The sequence below is a fragment of the Pipistrellus kuhlii genome, unplaced genomic scaffold (genome assembly GCF_014108245.1).
Source record: "Pipistrellus kuhlii isolate mPipKuh1 unplaced genomic scaffold, mPipKuh1.p scaffold_m20_p_3, whole genome shotgun sequence".
Taxonomy (NCBI): Eukaryota; Metazoa; Chordata; class Mammalia; order Chiroptera; family Vespertilionidae; genus Pipistrellus; species Pipistrellus kuhlii.
Window position 1 is genome coordinate 78120932 of NW_023425529.1, and position 17599 is coordinate 78138530.

A 17599-nucleotide genomic window follows, 5' to 3' on the forward strand; every position below is an offset into this window, starting at 1 on the left:
GCCACAGTGGGTGCCGGGGCTATGCTTTTGTGATCAGAAGGTTGTTTTGTTTTGTTTTTTTAATAAATTTTTATTGTTCATATTATTACAAATGTTCCTTCCCCCCCACCCCCCACCTCCATTGCTTTCCTCCATCAGGTTCCCATCCCACCCTCTGCCCTTTCCCCACCCGCCATTGTCCTAATCCATAGGTGCACAGTTTATGCTCAGTCTCTTCCCACGTCCCTCTCTCCCCTTTTCCCCAAGAATTGTCATTTCACTCCCCTTCCATACCTCTGATTCTATTATATTCAACAGTTAATATTGTTCATCAGATTTTTTTTTAATTTCCTTGGTTTTTAGATTCACTTGTTGATAGTTAAGTATTTGTTGTTCATAATTTTTATCTTTATTTACTTTCTCTTCTGAAAGAACCCCCTTCAGCAATTCATATAATTCTGGTTTGGTGGTGATGAACTCCTTTAGCTTTTTTTTTTTTATTAGTGAAGCTCTTTATCTGGCCTTCGATTCTGAGTGATAGCTTTGCTGGATAGATTATCTTTGGCTGTAGGTTCTTACTATTCATCACCTTGAATATTTCTTGCCATTCCCATCTGGCCTGCATGGTTTCTGTTGAGAAATCAGCTGACAATCGTATAGGTGCTCCTTTATAGGTAACTACCTTCTTTGCTCTTGCTGCTTTTAATATTCTCTCTTTGTCTTTTGCTCTTGGAATTTTAATTATGATTTGTCTTGGTGTGGTCCTCTTTGGATTCCTTTTGTTTGGAGTTCTGTGCACTTCCTGGACTTGTAAGTCTAATTCTTTCACCAGGTGGGAGAAGTTTTCTGTCACGATTTCTTTCAGTATGCTTTCGATATCTTGCTCTCTCTCATCTTCTGGGACCCCCATAATTCTGATGTTGGTTCGCTTGAAGTTGTCCCAGAGGTTTCTTACATTATCTTCAACTTTCTGGATTCTCTTGTCTTCTTGCTTCTGTGGAGGAGTGTCTTCTGGCTCTTTATGTTCCAAATCTTTGACTTGATTCTTGCAATCTTTCATTCTGTTTTTAGGACTCTGTATAATATTTTTTATTTCAGACAATGTATTCTTTATTTCTTGTTGATCCCTTATCATTTCTCGTTGATTCCTTATTAATTCTAGTTGATCCCTTTTCATATCCTCATAGGTCTTATCGACCTTTTCTAGGAAATTCTTGAAAAACCTTATAAGTGTAGATTTGAACTCTATATCCAGTTGCTTTTTGTCCTCCATTTCTTTCGTTTGTGATCTATTTTGTTGTCACACTTTCACAGCTTCCTTGATGGGACGGGGTTTCAGGGTGGAGCCTACAGCCTTTGCTTCTGTCAGCCCTGCCCAATGCGACTCCTGAGTCTCAGGGTCCTTCAGTACTTGCTGCAAGCGCCTCGTGATCAGAAAGTTTTAAGGAGCAGGCGTCAATCGGCAAATCAAATCGGAGAAAGTGGGGACAGGGTGGGTAGGGGGCAGCAGGCACTGCCATGTACCTCTGAGGGGGTTCCACAGCATCACCCCTTCTTCCCTCTTGGCAGGGAGGGAAGGGGTAAGGCAAAGGAATTCCAACCACACTCTATCCGAATGCATGTGAGGGCTTTGGGGGAATTCCCTCCATAAATGCTTTATTTGAGTCTCCTCCCCCAGAATCTCCAGCTTTTGATAGTGGCCTGGACAGGGAAGAGAGTGAGCCCAACTCCCTATCTGAATTTCCACCACTTATCTTTCAGGGAGATAAGATGATGATAGATAGATCGATCGATAGATAGACAGACGAATAGATAATCACTGACTCTTAAATCAAATCATCCTAGAATTCCTAGTTCTGTGTTACTTGACCTGAGAATATGTTTTGATTTTCAAGCACTTGTAACATCTAAGACATAAAAAAAGAAGACAACTTTAATTGCCCTACTCTTCTATGGTAAATACAAGTAGTTCATCTATTTCCATTCCCTTTCTCTTGTGCCAAAGGAGACAATTAAACCAGCAATGCAGATGTGTGAATTCCTGTTGGTACAAATGATACCAAATATGCCTCAGTAAATCACTAAATGTCTTGACCTCTTCAGTTCTTCTGTTGATCCCTATACTCTAGATTGAGTATTTTCTTAATTACCTTAATTTTTATAGGTCTGTCCCACACCATGGCACTTTGTGGGAGATGCGTGGTTCTGAAAACACCGTCAGGGATCATCAGTTATAATGAGAAACAGATTAACCCAGGGGCATGCCATTGAATGATCTGCCAAAAGTACAGTTGACAAAGTCTTCATCAGTCAGTACTGATATAAATACCATCCTCCTCAGCGGAACATTCGCAATGTGTCTCTCAGAGCTAAATCAGTACTCTAATTGCAACATCAGTTATGGGCCCTGCTCGGTGATGAGAGAAGCAAAGATATGAGGATGTTCTCAGCTGAAGCTATTTATATATGTCTCGTGGTCCATAATTATCTGGTAGGGAGGGGATAGGAAGAAGCAGAAAGTTGACGTGACTAAAAATTGAATCTACCCACCCCTTTGCACCGGTCCTCCAAGAGAGAAAATACTAAGTACTTCATTTCTAAAAGGTAAAGGTGAGAAACCATAAACCCTGTGAAAATGCAGTCTATCCATTTGCCAACTAGTACTTCACTGTTGGTATTCTTTCTGTTGTGTGAGTTCAAGACTTCAAGGGTCTATGGGGAAGAAAATTCGAGGTTTATGAATCCAAAATTGAATAAGCATCTTGGAAGAATCTCCTTTTATCCTTAAAGGTAGAAGAAAATTGTCCATTAGAAAATTGATTTGGTTATTTCAGAACTTTGGTCTAAAAATCTAGACTTCAATATGAAAACTTCCTGAAACATAACATAAAATCATAAATTACACATTCATAAATTGATATATTAAATGAAATTCAAAATGTAGTACAGGAAGATTGTCAAATATAAAATACATTGGGGGGAAATAGCTATAATAATGACTACATTTATTCAGTGCTTCTTTGAATTAGAGACAGTGCTAAGCACCTATGTCATCTCAATAAATTCTCCCTAAAACTCAATAACAGATATGTTATTATCCACGTGTTACTAATAAGAAAACTATGGTTCAGAAGATTAACCAATGCAAGTCACACCTCATTTAAGTAGACGTGTCAAAATTCAGATTCTCATCTGACTCCCAAGTCTTAACCCTAAAACACTACTTTTTATTCTACATATTTATATTAGCCTGAGAGTATATCTTACTCATATATCCTGCTTCTCAATAATGTTAACTGACCTATTTATGCCCTTTCACGTCAAATATTCTCCCTCTTGGCTCTCCTTCAGATATCTTTAAGATGTGAATCCAGCCAAAACCGGTTTGGCTCAGTGGATAGAGCATTGGCCTGCGGACTTAAGAGTCCCAGGTTTGATTCCGGTCAAGGGCATGTACCTTGGTTGCGGGCACATCCCCAGTAGGGGGTATGCAAGAGGCAGCTGTTCAATGATTTTTCTCTCATCCATGTTTCTAACTCTCTCTTCCTCTCTGTAAAAAAAATCAATAAAATAGATTTTAAAATAATAATAATAAAAAATTTAAAAATTTTTAAAAAAAAAAATTTTAATGTGAACCCACTGTGAACAGTTTAACTTTCTACTTATTTCTCAATTCTGATCTAAGAGTGAGATCATGACTGGTTAAGGCATTTCCCTATCTGAGCAACTATTTTGTGCCAGGCTCCCTCACAACATCATGATTGCCCATGGTCAGGTACCTGGTCTTATTCAATTACTGGTGGCTGGAGGGAGGGAGCAGGAGGGGAGAGGAGCCCCACAGAGGCTGCAGAGGCTGGGGAGGGAGAGCAGGGGCAGTTCCCTTCGGCAGAAGCTGCAGAAACTGCAATTGACTTGGGTAATACAAATAAGGTGAAGGGATTCAGAATATATACCACTGTGAAAAATTTTATTTCTGAGCTCATCTTATCATAAATGCCCTCCAGAACACCAGGAGAAATTGATTTCTATCACTGGAGATCAGAATCAAGATAAAAATCATCTAAATAGATATTGTCACTAAACTGACATATCTCCTATCTATTCTCAAAAGGACCCATTTACCTCCCGTAAAAGTATTTTCCCCTATTCTGATGGTATATAAGTCCCAAATTCTAATTCCCTCTAGTCCACATTTTTCTGTGAATTCCCATGTACGTACATGAATAAAAAAAATCTTTCTTTTCTGTTACTAATCTGTCTTTTGTCAGTTTAATTTGCAGGCCCTAAAATATTGAACCTAAGAGGGTAGAGGAAAAGTTTTTCTTTCTCCATCAAAAATATACTGTAGCTGAAACTGGTTTGGCTCAGTGGTAGAGCGTCGGTCTGTGGACTGAAAGGTCCTAGGTTCGATTCGGGTCAAGGGCATGTATGTTGGTTGCGGGCACATCCCCGGTAGGGGTTGTGCAAGAGACAGCTGGTCAATGTTTCTCTCTCATCGACGTTTCTAGCTCTCTATCTCTCTCTCTTCCCCTCTGTAAAAAAAATCAATAAAAATATATATATTAAAAAAAAAAAAGTTTCTAAGGAAGTCCGGTCCACTGTTCTTGTGTGACTAAGTTAACACACCTTTGAAACACTAGAGTAATGTCCCACTTCAAAGCCCATGATCTTGAGCATGCCCCTAGCTCACAACACTATAGTTTCAGAACGGGGTCCTTTCCTCAATCTATTTGATTCTTAAGGCAGTAAGATGAACAGCTGCATACACTTTTGTGTCTTTCTATTCTTTTTTGTCAAGAAAGATGCTTATGTTTATTTACAAAAAGAAGGAAAAAAAAGTCCATCAAGAGCAGCTAGACTGGATGGATGGTTGACTGTGGTGACAGGAAAAGAGGCTGCCTAGTCAATGATTTTAAGCAGATTTTTCTAAATAGAATTTGAGAAAAGGAGGGGGCTTAGCTCATGCCTTTCCAGCCCCCATCTCACCCCATCTGTGGACAGATGACTATAGATGCTGTGCCACTAGCCAAGCAGGAAGTGGGGCCAGGAGTGACAACTGCCCTGGGAAAAGTGGAGGATGCTCAAACTTTGGGAAAATTTTTGTCTTGGTGATGGCAAGTCTGGCCATCCATCGTGGAAAGGTAAAAATAGGAACCCAACAGAGAGCTATCAGCTAAAAAGGATTTACTTTACTAATACAACTCGTACTTTGTTCACAGTTAAAGACTAGTCTCTGGTGAGTAGTTGGTGCTTCCCTTGTACATTTTGAAGGAACCTGACTGTGTCATTTCTGAAGGAAAGTAGAGGATGGAAAGTGAGGCATATCATTCTGAACACATTTCCCCCCTTATTGCCATTATAAGCTCTTACCCTTTACTTTTAAATCACTCTGCCCAAGATAAGGACATAAAACACTCCCCAAAATCAAGTTCAGATAAACTTGTCTGGGGCTATGGGTCATTACGTGTGTGAAAAGTTGTTTTCACAGCCTAGAGCAGCAATGCACAAATGCAATGGCATACCCACAGTAACCTGGGAAGGCTTTAAGCAATTGGCTTACCTGAGGAGGAGCCAGCACATATATCCTAAGTTTCTGTTTTCTGAAGATAGACATTTTGAAGGTTGAGAGTTCCTGCAGAGAGATTTTGACTAATGCTTTAAAAAAGTAAAAAAACAAGAGCCCGAACAAGTCAGATTAAACTAGATGAGAACAGTAGGTGGGACTTCAAGGAGTGCCAGGACCAAGAAAAGAGCATGTCCTCAGTCCTTAGGGCATGAGGTCAGGGGAATAGCCTGAGGTGGCCTATTGGCCAGCCTTCAATGTCCCGTGGAAAAAGTATGTGTTGATCCAAGCCACTGAGCAGATCTGCTTCCCCTGGGAGCAGTAAGATACTTGTCCCAAAATCCATGGGTGCCTCATTTTTTTTTTATTTTTTTTTTTTTAATTTTCCAGGAGGAGGAAGCTTAAAAGTGAGCTGACAACTTAAAATACAGCCTAGCTGACCGGCATCATGGGAATCAACCAGCCTGCTTTGTGGAAGACATTCAACTCTAAACTGAGATTTCCTTGTTTTCCACTGGGTCAGTCCAGTGTGGTGCCTGTGCCCTGCAGTCTCCCAAGGGTAAAAATAAAGAAAGAGAGCTGAGTTTTTGAAACTCGGTGTTCCGACAACCAGAAAAGATCCTGGTACCTGGCCTTAATTTCCCCACAAGACAGTTCTGTGAGAGAAATGCTATACCTTTGTCTACAGATAAGAAAACCAGGGCACAGAGTGGTTAGGTAATCTGCCCAAACATGCCAATATTAAAATGTTTTCAATTAAATTAAATTAAAAGTACTATGTAGCTGTAGAATCCAGATGTTTAAACACAAAGCTGTGCTCTTTATCAATGAGGTTATACATGGAAAGTCCTTTGACAGTGCCTTCTGAACACAATGAGTTTAATAAATGTTGGCTACTATTATTATTCTCCTTTTATATACAGACATTCATATTCCAGTTAAAATTATCACTTAAGATTATCAGTTAACTAAAAATTATTTAGAATATGTTAAAGCATATTCTACTGGAACTTATACTAGGTTTAGGTAGCATTGTGGAGCCAGTCTCCTGTATTCGTACTCTCGTATAATCTTGCCCAACTTGTATCAGGGTTGAGCTGTATGATCAATAGGATAGGGAGGAAGTTATAGAATGTCAATTGAGGTTAGGTTATAAAAGACATTGACTTTTGCCTGTCTGTCTCTTAGAGCCTTCATTCTGGGATGGATAACTGCCATATTATGAGTAGCTCAAGGGGGAGACCCCCATGGCAGAGAGCTGAGGCCTCTTGCCAACAGCCATGTGAGGGAGCCATCTTGAAAGTGGATTCTCCCACAGTCCAATCTTCAGATGGCAGCAGTCCTGGCCAACAAACAGTATGACTGCAACCTCACTTGAGACCTAGAGGCAGAATACCCAGTGAAGCCCACCAGGTATCTTAACCTTTAGAAGCTATGTGAGATAGTAAAAGCTAGTTGTTCATTGTCATCATGTTTGGGGGAGTTATTATGCAGCAATATACAACTGACACGTTATCCTTTCTAGAAACCTTCTACTGAATCCCAGTATTTTGTGCCCCCCTCTATGATAGCACCTTCTATATTCTAACTTACATGTTTTCATCTCAGGCTCCCCTTCTAGACAATGAGCTCGAGTACAGAGACTGACACTGTTCCTGACATTTGGATTCTCCACATCTAGCATAGCGCTGCAATTGGCATGGACTTAATTCAATAATTCTATGTTATTGTACTAAGCTATATCCACTATATGTCCTTTTTTCCTTAAAATATGGTCTGTATTTCATATTTTTCATGAGTTCATGTCATTCTTGCCATCTACAAAATTAGACCTGCTTTCAATCAACTAGTAGTTTGTTATTAAAGCTAATACCAACATTTGTATTATCAAATACCTTTACACATCTTTTTCATTTTTGCAATAGTATCATACCAACTTTTAACAGAAGAGTTTAAGTAATGTGTAAGGTAGAAATATTTTTGTGCTTTGAAAACCATTGTAGTATTAATCCAGAATTTTTATTTTCTCAAATACGCTCAAACATCTAGAGATAAAAGTAGTTCACCAACTGAAAAAGGTAAATAATTTCTTAGAGAATATTACATGAGTAGGTTATACAATATCAGGGAGTTGTTATTAAATTGGAGCTTATATTTATTAACTCATATTTAATATAACTATATTGTGAGTAAAGATATTCATGTACCTATGATTCATCCACACTCTAGTAATATAGAGACAACATTCATAATTTTTCTCCTAAAGTTTAATATAAAGCTTGGGTGATCAGTTACCTTTCTTATTTTGTATTTATAAAATAATAAACCTATTAAATACATCCACTTCGATGCATTTTTCATCACGGTTATTACAAGGTGATGATATTGGACTAAAGTATATACATTATATGTCCTTTTTTCTTTAAAATATAGTCTGTATTTCAGATTTTTTTCATGAATCCAGGTAGTTCTTGCCATCTACAGAATTAGGCCTAGAAATGGTGATGTCTAAGAGCTCTATCTTCAGGAAACAAACAAAGGCCTACTTCATAATTTTAAAGTTGTCATTTATCCTTGCTCAAAAAGTAACAAAATCCAACAAGTGAATGGATGACATTGCTATCAATATGTCCCCAGATGAAACTATTCTGAAGAGAACTTTGTCAGCTCTGAGTGCTCTGAGGTTCATCTGTGAGCACTCAGGTGTGGGTGGGGGGTAGAGATCTTGACATTGACACATAATGGTAATGTAATTAAGTCAAAGCTCAAACTGCTTGCCACACATGTAAAATAAGATCTGTTAGCTGTTACTGCCAATAAGTCGAGTGGCAAGGAGGTAGATCAAGGAAAAGGAATCAATTCATAAATCCAGCAAGCTAAGAAGATGGAGGGCTAGAGTCCTAAAGAATCATCTTGAGAAAATACAGAATTTAGGCTTCTTTTATGTCAAAGGAAAGGAGAGATGGGAGAGGTTTGAAATTAGGAGGTGATTGATGATTGCAAATATCTGGATGCCAGCAAGGGTCCAAGAAAGGTAATGAAACTTCTTTGCTTTTGGTAAACCACATCCAGTTGCAGAATTTCAGTCACCAGGTCCCTATAAATATTTGATGAACAATCATTATTTTTGTACCCTTGTTTCCTTGGGGAGGTAGGATCAGGCCTAAATGGGCAATCAGGCATGTCTCGAGGGGTCCCAGATTGGAGAGGGTGCAGGCTGGGCTGAGGGACACACACACATCCGAGCATGAATTTCGTGCACTGGGCCTCTAATATATATATGTATGTATGCCTAAGTGACCATTCGACCAGTTGATCAGTAGCTATGATGCACCCTGACCATTAGGAGCAGACACTCAATGCAGGAGCTTCCCCCTGGTGGTCACTGCACTCCTATAGCAGGAGCACCACTCAGTTGATCAACAGGCACCAGATGCCCTGGCTCATGGCTAGTGAACACAGCTGTGGCAGGGTGAGCTTCTCCCACCAACACCCTCCCACGGACACTCCTCCTGCATGCCCCTCCCCCATTTGGACCACGGTGGTTGTCTTTTTCCCTTTAACCATTCACAGAACAAGAAAAGAACAGCTTTGCCCTAGTCTGTGGCCAAGAGGAAGACCAGGTTCTCTCCTTGGCTATCCTTGACCATGACACTTGCTTCACAGATACAGAGATTCTCAATGTGTTTCAATCCAAGGTTTTCCCACATTTGCTGTCAGCTCTGTCTGGACCTACCTGTAACCCTTCTTATCTCCCAGCCCCTGCCTCTTCAGGAGAAACACTTATGTGGCAATATGGTCAGCTGACATGATTCACTCCTGGTAAGTGCATTATGCAATGAAAAACTTACAGTTCAGGAACCAAACTTTGTCCCCCTAAGGATCAGTTCAGTAGCTACACTAATGCTTCCACCACCCACTGCTTCTATGAAATGTTTACAATCTAAGCTTTCCCCTGAATAGAGATGTTGTCAAGAGGTTCAGTGTGTGTATAAGAGGCAGACAGAATAAAAAAGTGGTTTTATATAGGCTAAGAGGAAGTTAAGGAATTTTTGATGGTTCAAGATGGAAGCTGGAAAAGCCTTTGACTCAAGGACAAAGGACCACATAGTCCTTAATAAGAGCTATACCCCAGGGGAAAGAGAGGGAGCCATCAATAAGAGGGAAAGAAGCTAAACTGGCTCCAAGGTGCTTACTTGCAGTTAGGGGTCAAAAGCAAACTACTCTTTAGAACCTGTTGGCCTCCTTGAATGCAAATTAATCTGAGATCATTGAGTTTCTACAGGCCATGCATTCCAATGCAGCATCAACATGGTGTGCTTCAGTCTACTTTAAGGTTGAGGGTGCAGACCTCCTGGTGGAAGAACATGCTATGCATTGATGTTGCAAGGAGAGCTGCAGATGAGCCACCCAGATCTCATTCATCTCTGTTCTTGCCTCTTGGTTGGTTTCTGGGATCTGTTGGTTTGTTGGTTGGTTTTGTGCTTAATTTGAAATCTTGGTTTTTATTGATCTACACACCAAAACCAATTAGTACCAGAAAGGGCACCTGACTTGCTTGGTGGTTGAAAGTGGACGTTAGATTCAGGCAGAACATTCCACAGCTTATAATGTGTCTAAGACACTTGTGGGTTGTCTTAAGGATTAAGTGAGAAGATGCTTGTAAATAAAATCTGTTAGCTGTTACATTCTATTTACACTCATTGAAATTTTAGCCGAGACCGGTTTGGCTCAATGGATAGAGCGTCGGCTTGGGGACTGAAAGGTCCCGGGTTCGATTCCGGTCAAGGGCATGTACCTTGGTTGCGGGCACATCCCCAGTAGGGGGTGTGCAAGAGGCGACTGATCGATGACTCTCTCTCATCGATGTTTCTAACTCTCTATCTCTCTCCCTTCCCCTCTGTACAAAATCAATAAAATATATTTTTTTTAAAAAGAAATTTTAGTGGGTGTTTGTCCTTGCTCAGGTGAGGCTCTTCAGGGTCATAGAGGGGCTCTCCATGAAGGGCAGGTCTAGCTTGCACCATCACCAGCTCCTTGTCCTAGCTGACTGAATTTGGACAAGCTCCTTACATCTCTAAACTTCTGTATCTTTTCATCTGGAAAAAACACATCCCCCAAAGGGTGTGGGGAGCAAATGAATGTGATCATCTGAAAATTTCAAACTTCTATGTCAAGCCAACAAAAGATAGCATCATAATTTGTTATATAAGTAGAATACATACTTTTACGTTTCTGATTCTCATTCTGGTTGAACTTTTACTTCTATGGTATAATAAAACCCCTGGATTTAAAATTAGAAGGCCTAAATTTAGGTCTTGGTTCTGCAATTCTGTCATTCATTACCTGTGTAACTTTGATCCAGTCACTTAACCTCCCTGGGCCTCAGTTTTCTCATTTAAGAATGAGGCTAACATTATCTACCCACAGGTTTTTGTAACAAAAAGAGAAGTTGTTGGGAAGAGAGGAAGAAGAATGCATGTTGTAAATTGAACACTATCCAAATGTGATTGCTATTAACTTACTTTCAAATGGGCTCCCTCTGCATTCTGAGCCACTGCACCCTCCTCCACTTAGAAACTACAGTCTGGATTCCTCTTGTCAGCATAAGAGAACTGCCCAGAAGTATCAAGTTTGGTTTGGCATTGGTAGAAATAGTAATTATAATTAAAGCCCCCATTTACTGGACAGTTGATGTGTGCCTAAACTGGTCTAAGCAGTTTACATATATTACATCAAACAGCACTTACAACTCTGTGGAGCTGGAATTACTCTTTCCAGATTGCAGATAGGCTCAGAGAGGTAATTGTCCAGAAGTCACATGCCCAATAACCTGAGATTTGGACCAGCACTCAACCCCACACACTAATCACTATATATCACTATTCTTTCCTCCTGTTTGCATCTTGGAAGAAGAATAAATCTATTTGGGAAAATCCCAAGTCCTAACTTCTTAATCTTCATATTAAACTGTATGGAAAATGTTTAGCACACAATTTAAATTATGACCTGCTTTCTCGCTCTCACTCCTCCCAAATAACTGCAGTGGTTAAAAAACAAACAAACAAAAACCTTGATGTGACAATCTCTGTTCCTCAACCTTAAGAATTATAAAAAGTCTGAAAAATAAAAGACAGATAATGTTTCTAGAAATCCATTTGGTTAGTTCTAAGGTTTTTTAATATATTTGACATAAAATATTACACACACATACACACACACATCTTTAAAGCTTTTTTTCTTTTTCCACAAAAGCAGCAGAGAACATTTTTCCCAGGACTGGAGCTCAAGATAGTCCTGATACCAGATGCCTCCACAAGCCGGGCTGCTGTCAGTGGGACAGAGGGGCTGCCAAGAAGCCAGACCGTTTTCGCTCCACATTTGGTCTGAGGCCAGAGTGTTGTCTTTCAGCTTTTTTAGAAAGACCTCCTGGGGAGAGGTGGACCCAGCAATGACTGTATGTGACCATCATGGCCTGTAGGGTGTGGAAAAAATGTAAAAGCCTTTTTAAATGGCCAAGATCTTACCTTTTCTCTAATGCAAACAACAACAACAAACAGGAACAGTCCAGATTAATCTTTGCTTAAGGAGATAAGGAGTCTTCATTCAAGATTGCAAATGATGCTAATTAACTTCTGGTGAGGACAACGTCCTAGTGCTGTGGGCCTTAACAGCAAGCTCAGACCCACACAGTTGGTCACAGTATGCTTATGCTTGTGTTATTCAAAGTGACACCCAAGGAAAATTGTGCTAAGGTTGGTAAGGGAGGCACACACTTGTGCAGGTCTCTCTGAATCAGTTTTGAAAGGAGATATTCAAAAGGGAATACATTGAAGGAATAGGAAAGGAGGTACTATTTTAAATATTTTTATTTGTTCTATCAGATTTTTATTTTTATACCCTTCTATAGAATGATAAGGATGTATATACTTGGCCTCCAGGATGACATGGGGGCTGGAGACAGTAGAAAAGTAAATGCTTCAAGTCATTGGCAATCCCTAGTGCATTCATTCAACAGTTATTTGGGGGGTGGGGGGGGAATGTCACTGTAAACCAGGAAAGGTGCCATGTTCTAGAGATACAAATGACCAAGAGCAGGCATCACCACTCCCCTCATGGACTTGGTATCTAGTACAGGAGATGGTCAACAATCATATAACCACATGAATATATAAAAAAATTGAAACTGTGACAAGTACTAAGAAGGGGTGGCCATGGTGCTTTGAGAGCCTAAATTAGGAGAATCTGACCTAGTCAGAGAGGCCACCAAAGGCTTCCCTGAGAAAGTACTGCTTCTGCTACTTATTGGATGAGCAGAAGTTAACTAGGTAAAGGAATGGGGATGGAGGAGGTGAATTCCTGGCCAAGGGAATAGCATATGCAAAGGCCTTGTGTTGAGTGGGAGTCATCTTGGTGGGAAGTCAGAAGTATGAACTAAGGTCACCAGGAAAGCCCAACACTTCCGCCTCTGATCTCTACATCCCCACCTTATTCAGGCATGCTTTGGGTTAAGATTGTTTTCCCTTAAAGAGTTATTTTATGCTCAGGAGAATAACTTATTAAGTCAAGTGAATGGTGTTATCTCTTCTATTTTCTTCCTTTTTTAATAGCCAAAAGTCCTTGAGGTAATGGCCACAGTCCTTAAGATTTGTACAGATATTTCGCCAAAACTGGTTTGGCTCAGTGGATAGAGTGTCAGCCTGCGGACTGAAAGGTCCCAGGTTCAATTCCAGTCAAGGGCATGTAACTTGGTTGTGGGCACATCCCCAGTGGGGGGTGTGCAAGAGGCAGCTCATCGATGATTCTCTCTCATCGATGTTTCTAACTCTGTATCCCTCTCTCTTCCTCTCTGTAAAAAAAATAAATAAATAAATAAAAAATAAAAAAAAAAATCAATATATATATATATATATATATATATATTCTTTTAAAAAAAGATTTGTACAGATATTTGAATAGTACTGAAGAAAAATAATATTCAATTAGCAAAATAATATCTTGCTAGCAGTCAGATATTTATTTAATGAGGGGACTTTCTATGAAAATAGAAGAAAAACAAAGATTAATGGTTAGTAACCTAGTATCTGCATCCAAAGGACAGCCAGTCAAGATTTTTAAGCTCGAGCTTGAAGCATCTCTAGATGGTGGAGTCAGGATGGCAGTAAGCACCTGAAGAATCTTTCTGGTTTGCTATTTGGTGCCGCTGGGGATGGCATCATTGTTCCAGTGAAGTTTCTGAGTGGCACATACAGCAGAAGGCATGAAGGCTGCCCAGATGTCATCATCTGTTGTAGACTTTGTTGTTGTTGTTATTGTTGTTGTTAATCGTCGCCTAAGGATATTTTCTCCCCTTTAATTTTTTAGAGAAAGTATAAGGGGAAAGTGGGAGAGGGGAGGGAGGAAGAGAGAGTGTGAGAGAAACATCCATGTGAGAGAGAGACATCAGTTGGTTGCTTCCTGCATGCAGCCACCTGGAATTTTACCCCTGCAACTAGATACAAGCTCTTGACAGAGAACCAAACCTTCAACCATTTGATTTGAGGGCTAATGCTCTAAACTGCTTAGCCACACCAGCCAGGGCAATAGTCTTTTTTTTTTTTTTTTACACATTTATATCAAGCAATCCAGCTTTAGCTTGCATAACTTTGTGAAAAGGGCAGTTTCAGTTCCAAATCAAGGGGAAATTTTTAAGAATGTTAATTTTGAGTTATAGCTGGATATTGGAAGAAACTAGAAGAATTCAGGTCTTAGCCAAGACTGGCAAAATGAGCTAGACAGAATCTGCAAGGGTGCACTATTGTTTTGTCATTGAAACAAACAAAAAAATTCTTTCTGTAATCACCTCCATTTCTATCAAATATAAGCAAAGTAAGACTAATTTGTTTGAGAACTATGTCTGGTCTCATTAAACTTGGCTTGGTTATTCACATTAGTGCACCAGGAGCTTGCATGGTCCATTCTGAGTTTGTTTTGCTAGAATTTTTCAGGGAATCCCAGATTGGACTTTGAAAAGCTAGGAAATCAAGCCAAGAATACACTACCTCATTTTGCCTATAATGAATACTAATTTGGCTGAATTCTTCTTTTCTCGCTGCTCCCAAAATATACTTACTTACCTGCAAAGTGGGGAACCCAGGAAGCCAAATACAGGCCAGCTTTTCCAAAGGGGGCTTCCTTAACGCTGTCCGGTCACTTCTGAGTTGATGCACATCATTGGCAAACATGACATTCCAGTCTAAGCCTTGGTAACAATTGTGTCTTGTTACAAGAAGAACAGATTCTTATTGAACTTATGCAAATAACTACATTGCTATGAAAATAAGAATACTAAACGTTCCCACATTCTAGAGAGATCATATAGGAAGAAAAAATAAATGTTTCAACTCTGTTTACAAAAGTATAGTTCACAATATTGCTGTAAGTTACAATAGTTTAAGAGAAAAGGGTTTCCTTAAATCTGGAAAACAAAACATTAAAGAACTAACAATCTCTTAAACAAAAGTCATTAAATATTATAGTCATCCTTATCAGTTCACTCAGGCCCGTGAATTAATTCTTTTTCTGCTTGATCTTGGGTTCAAAATTTTATGAATCTATCAGCTTCTTCGTTAGTTCTAGAAATTCTTCCTCAGCCTGGTGGCATGGTCTCAGAGTTATCCCAGTGATGCCATCATGGATCATTCTTGAGCATAAATGCTTTCAGAGGAGACTCGGGGTAAAACAGCACCTGTCTGTGAAAGGCAAAGGGCTTACAATTGCCTTGCTTAAAGTTCTGATGATAGATCATTTGACAAAGAATAATTAATTATTTCTGTGACATACAACATTTTAACATAATAACTGGACAACAAGAGTATTAATTTTTTTTTAATTTATTGATTTTAGGGAGAAAGAGAGACAGGGAGAGAGAGACAGAGAGAGAAAGAGAGAGACAGGGAGAGAGAGACAGAGAGAGAGAGAGAGAGAGAGAGAGAGAGAGAGAGAGAGAGAGAGAGAGAGAGAGATTCTCTGTGCACTTATTTATTCATTCATTGTTTGATTCATGTCTGTACCCTGACCAGGGATCGAACCCACAGTCTTGGCATATCAGGATGATGCTTTAACCAACTGAGTTAACCAGCCAGGATCAGTATTGCAAATGTCTAATAACTTTATAGAATTTCTGATATATCTATATTAGTATCATAGAGCCATGCACATATAACCTAAGAAGATTTATTATCACTTTTTAATGCAATTTGTCAGGTTTACTTTTTACTTATTCTGACATTGGTGGAAACCGATGTCAAGAACTTAAAGGCAAGCAATAACTTCTGTTTTCTACCTCTTAGCTAAACAAAAATGCACGCCTTGTGGCCTTTTCATTAAGCCAAACTTGCTTTTGCTTTTATACATTTCACATGAGAAGGCAGTATTACCCTCTCATGAACAAAATGATCAGGTTACTGAAGTACCATCTTTAGAGGAAGTGTTTAATAAGCATATTTTGTTTAAATAAATCTTCCAGCAAAAAAAAATGGAAGATTTATTTCCTTTACTTAAGAGAAGGCTTTGTAGTATTATCTCAAAATTCAGCATCTCCTTTGGCTTGTTTCTCCCTTGGTTCCACACAAGCCTTATTAATGGTTTGTTTCCTATCATCTCCATCTTCTTACATTTTCTTACAACATTCATCAACCCCTTGTTAGCCTGTTTCAGAGTCATAAGAGGGCTTTTCTTTCCCTTTTCAACTCCAGTTGGGTAGTTCTACTAGATGTGTTTTGTTGTTGTTGTTTTGTTTTGTTTAGTTTGTTGCTTTCTTCCTACACAATATAATCCCCATATCTATCTTGACTTTTTTGGAATTGCCTTCCACAGAGATGGGTTTCAAGAGGTTCATGCTCATGGGGTAAATATGCCCATTTTAACTATTTACCAAAAGGTCACGTGCTCTCTCTGCGACATGTGCCAGCAGGTCCTCAGTGGGGACTGGATGACCTCCAGTTAAGGTAATGTGGATTCTCACAAAATTATCTGGCTGATCCCACCCATAATTACTGATTCCCACTGTATATCCCATCGTAATGGGAGTGACCACCACAACTGGGTTCTCATTGTCCACAAGTTCTGCTTTCCTCTGTAATTTCTGCTGCATCTTGTTCTTGATTCCGGTCTGTCTTAGATTTTTCAGCTGTAAGAGCATCATGAACTCTTTTTTTCCAGTTACCTTTTTCAGAAGCACCATCTCCTCTTCTAGATCCTTCTGTAGTTCTTCCTCAGCTGAAGCCATGGTCCGGTTGTGTTGGGCAAGGCCCGAGCTGCAGTGTGCCTGGGGATGAGCAGGAATCGCTGCCCCAGCTTGAGTGGCAGTGCCCACGGGTTCTTTCATCATTTCTTAGTTGACAACGCTGCCCACGTAACTGCGAATAGCAAAGAACCCTAATTGGTCAAAAGTCTCTCTTCTACAAGGTGACAGATTTTCCGGGAGTGCTCTGGGAAATCTTTGTTTGATGTCAAACTCCAGTTAGAATTGGATTTTGGAAAGTTGTCAAAAATGTCTAAAGGTGTGAACACTTGACTGCATAGGATCACCGGTCCCTGTGAAACCATACTTACCGTTTCACCAAAGTGACAATTTTGAGATTTCCAAGGCACATACAGAAAGATAGTTATTAAAACTTAGCTCTCTTAATACTGAGAAGTCTTAATTTTCTTAAGTAAACCAAGACCTGATAAAGACAGCACGAAGCTCAGGAACTTCTCTAAGACACAAACTATTGGTTTCCTAGGCAGATAAATTAAAGGGCAAAAAAAAATTTTTTCTCATAATTTCTTATTAAGAGTAGACCAATAATCTAAGAAAATTGTTTTGTTTCAAAAAGAGAAAACCAAGTTCTAGTCTTGCATCTGTGTACTATAAATTCCAAGACTAATTTTTTAAAAACTCATGTAAATAAATTCACCTGATGTTGGGCAGCATTGGCCACCCAAGAAAAAATTCCTTTTCGTGATTCCTTGTTCAAAAACCTTCCAAAAATTGTTTTTAATTCATTCATTTTTTTTGTGTGTGTGATACTC

The 17599-nt window shown here is 39.4% G+C and overlaps 1 pseudogene; it reads right to left on the bottom strand.

The window, feature by feature from the left end:
- Window positions 1-15901: 15901 nt before the first annotated feature.
- Window positions 15902-16975, bottom strand: LOC118730072 (annotated as a pseudogene).
- Between the last annotated feature and the right edge of the window lie 624 nt (window positions 16976-17599).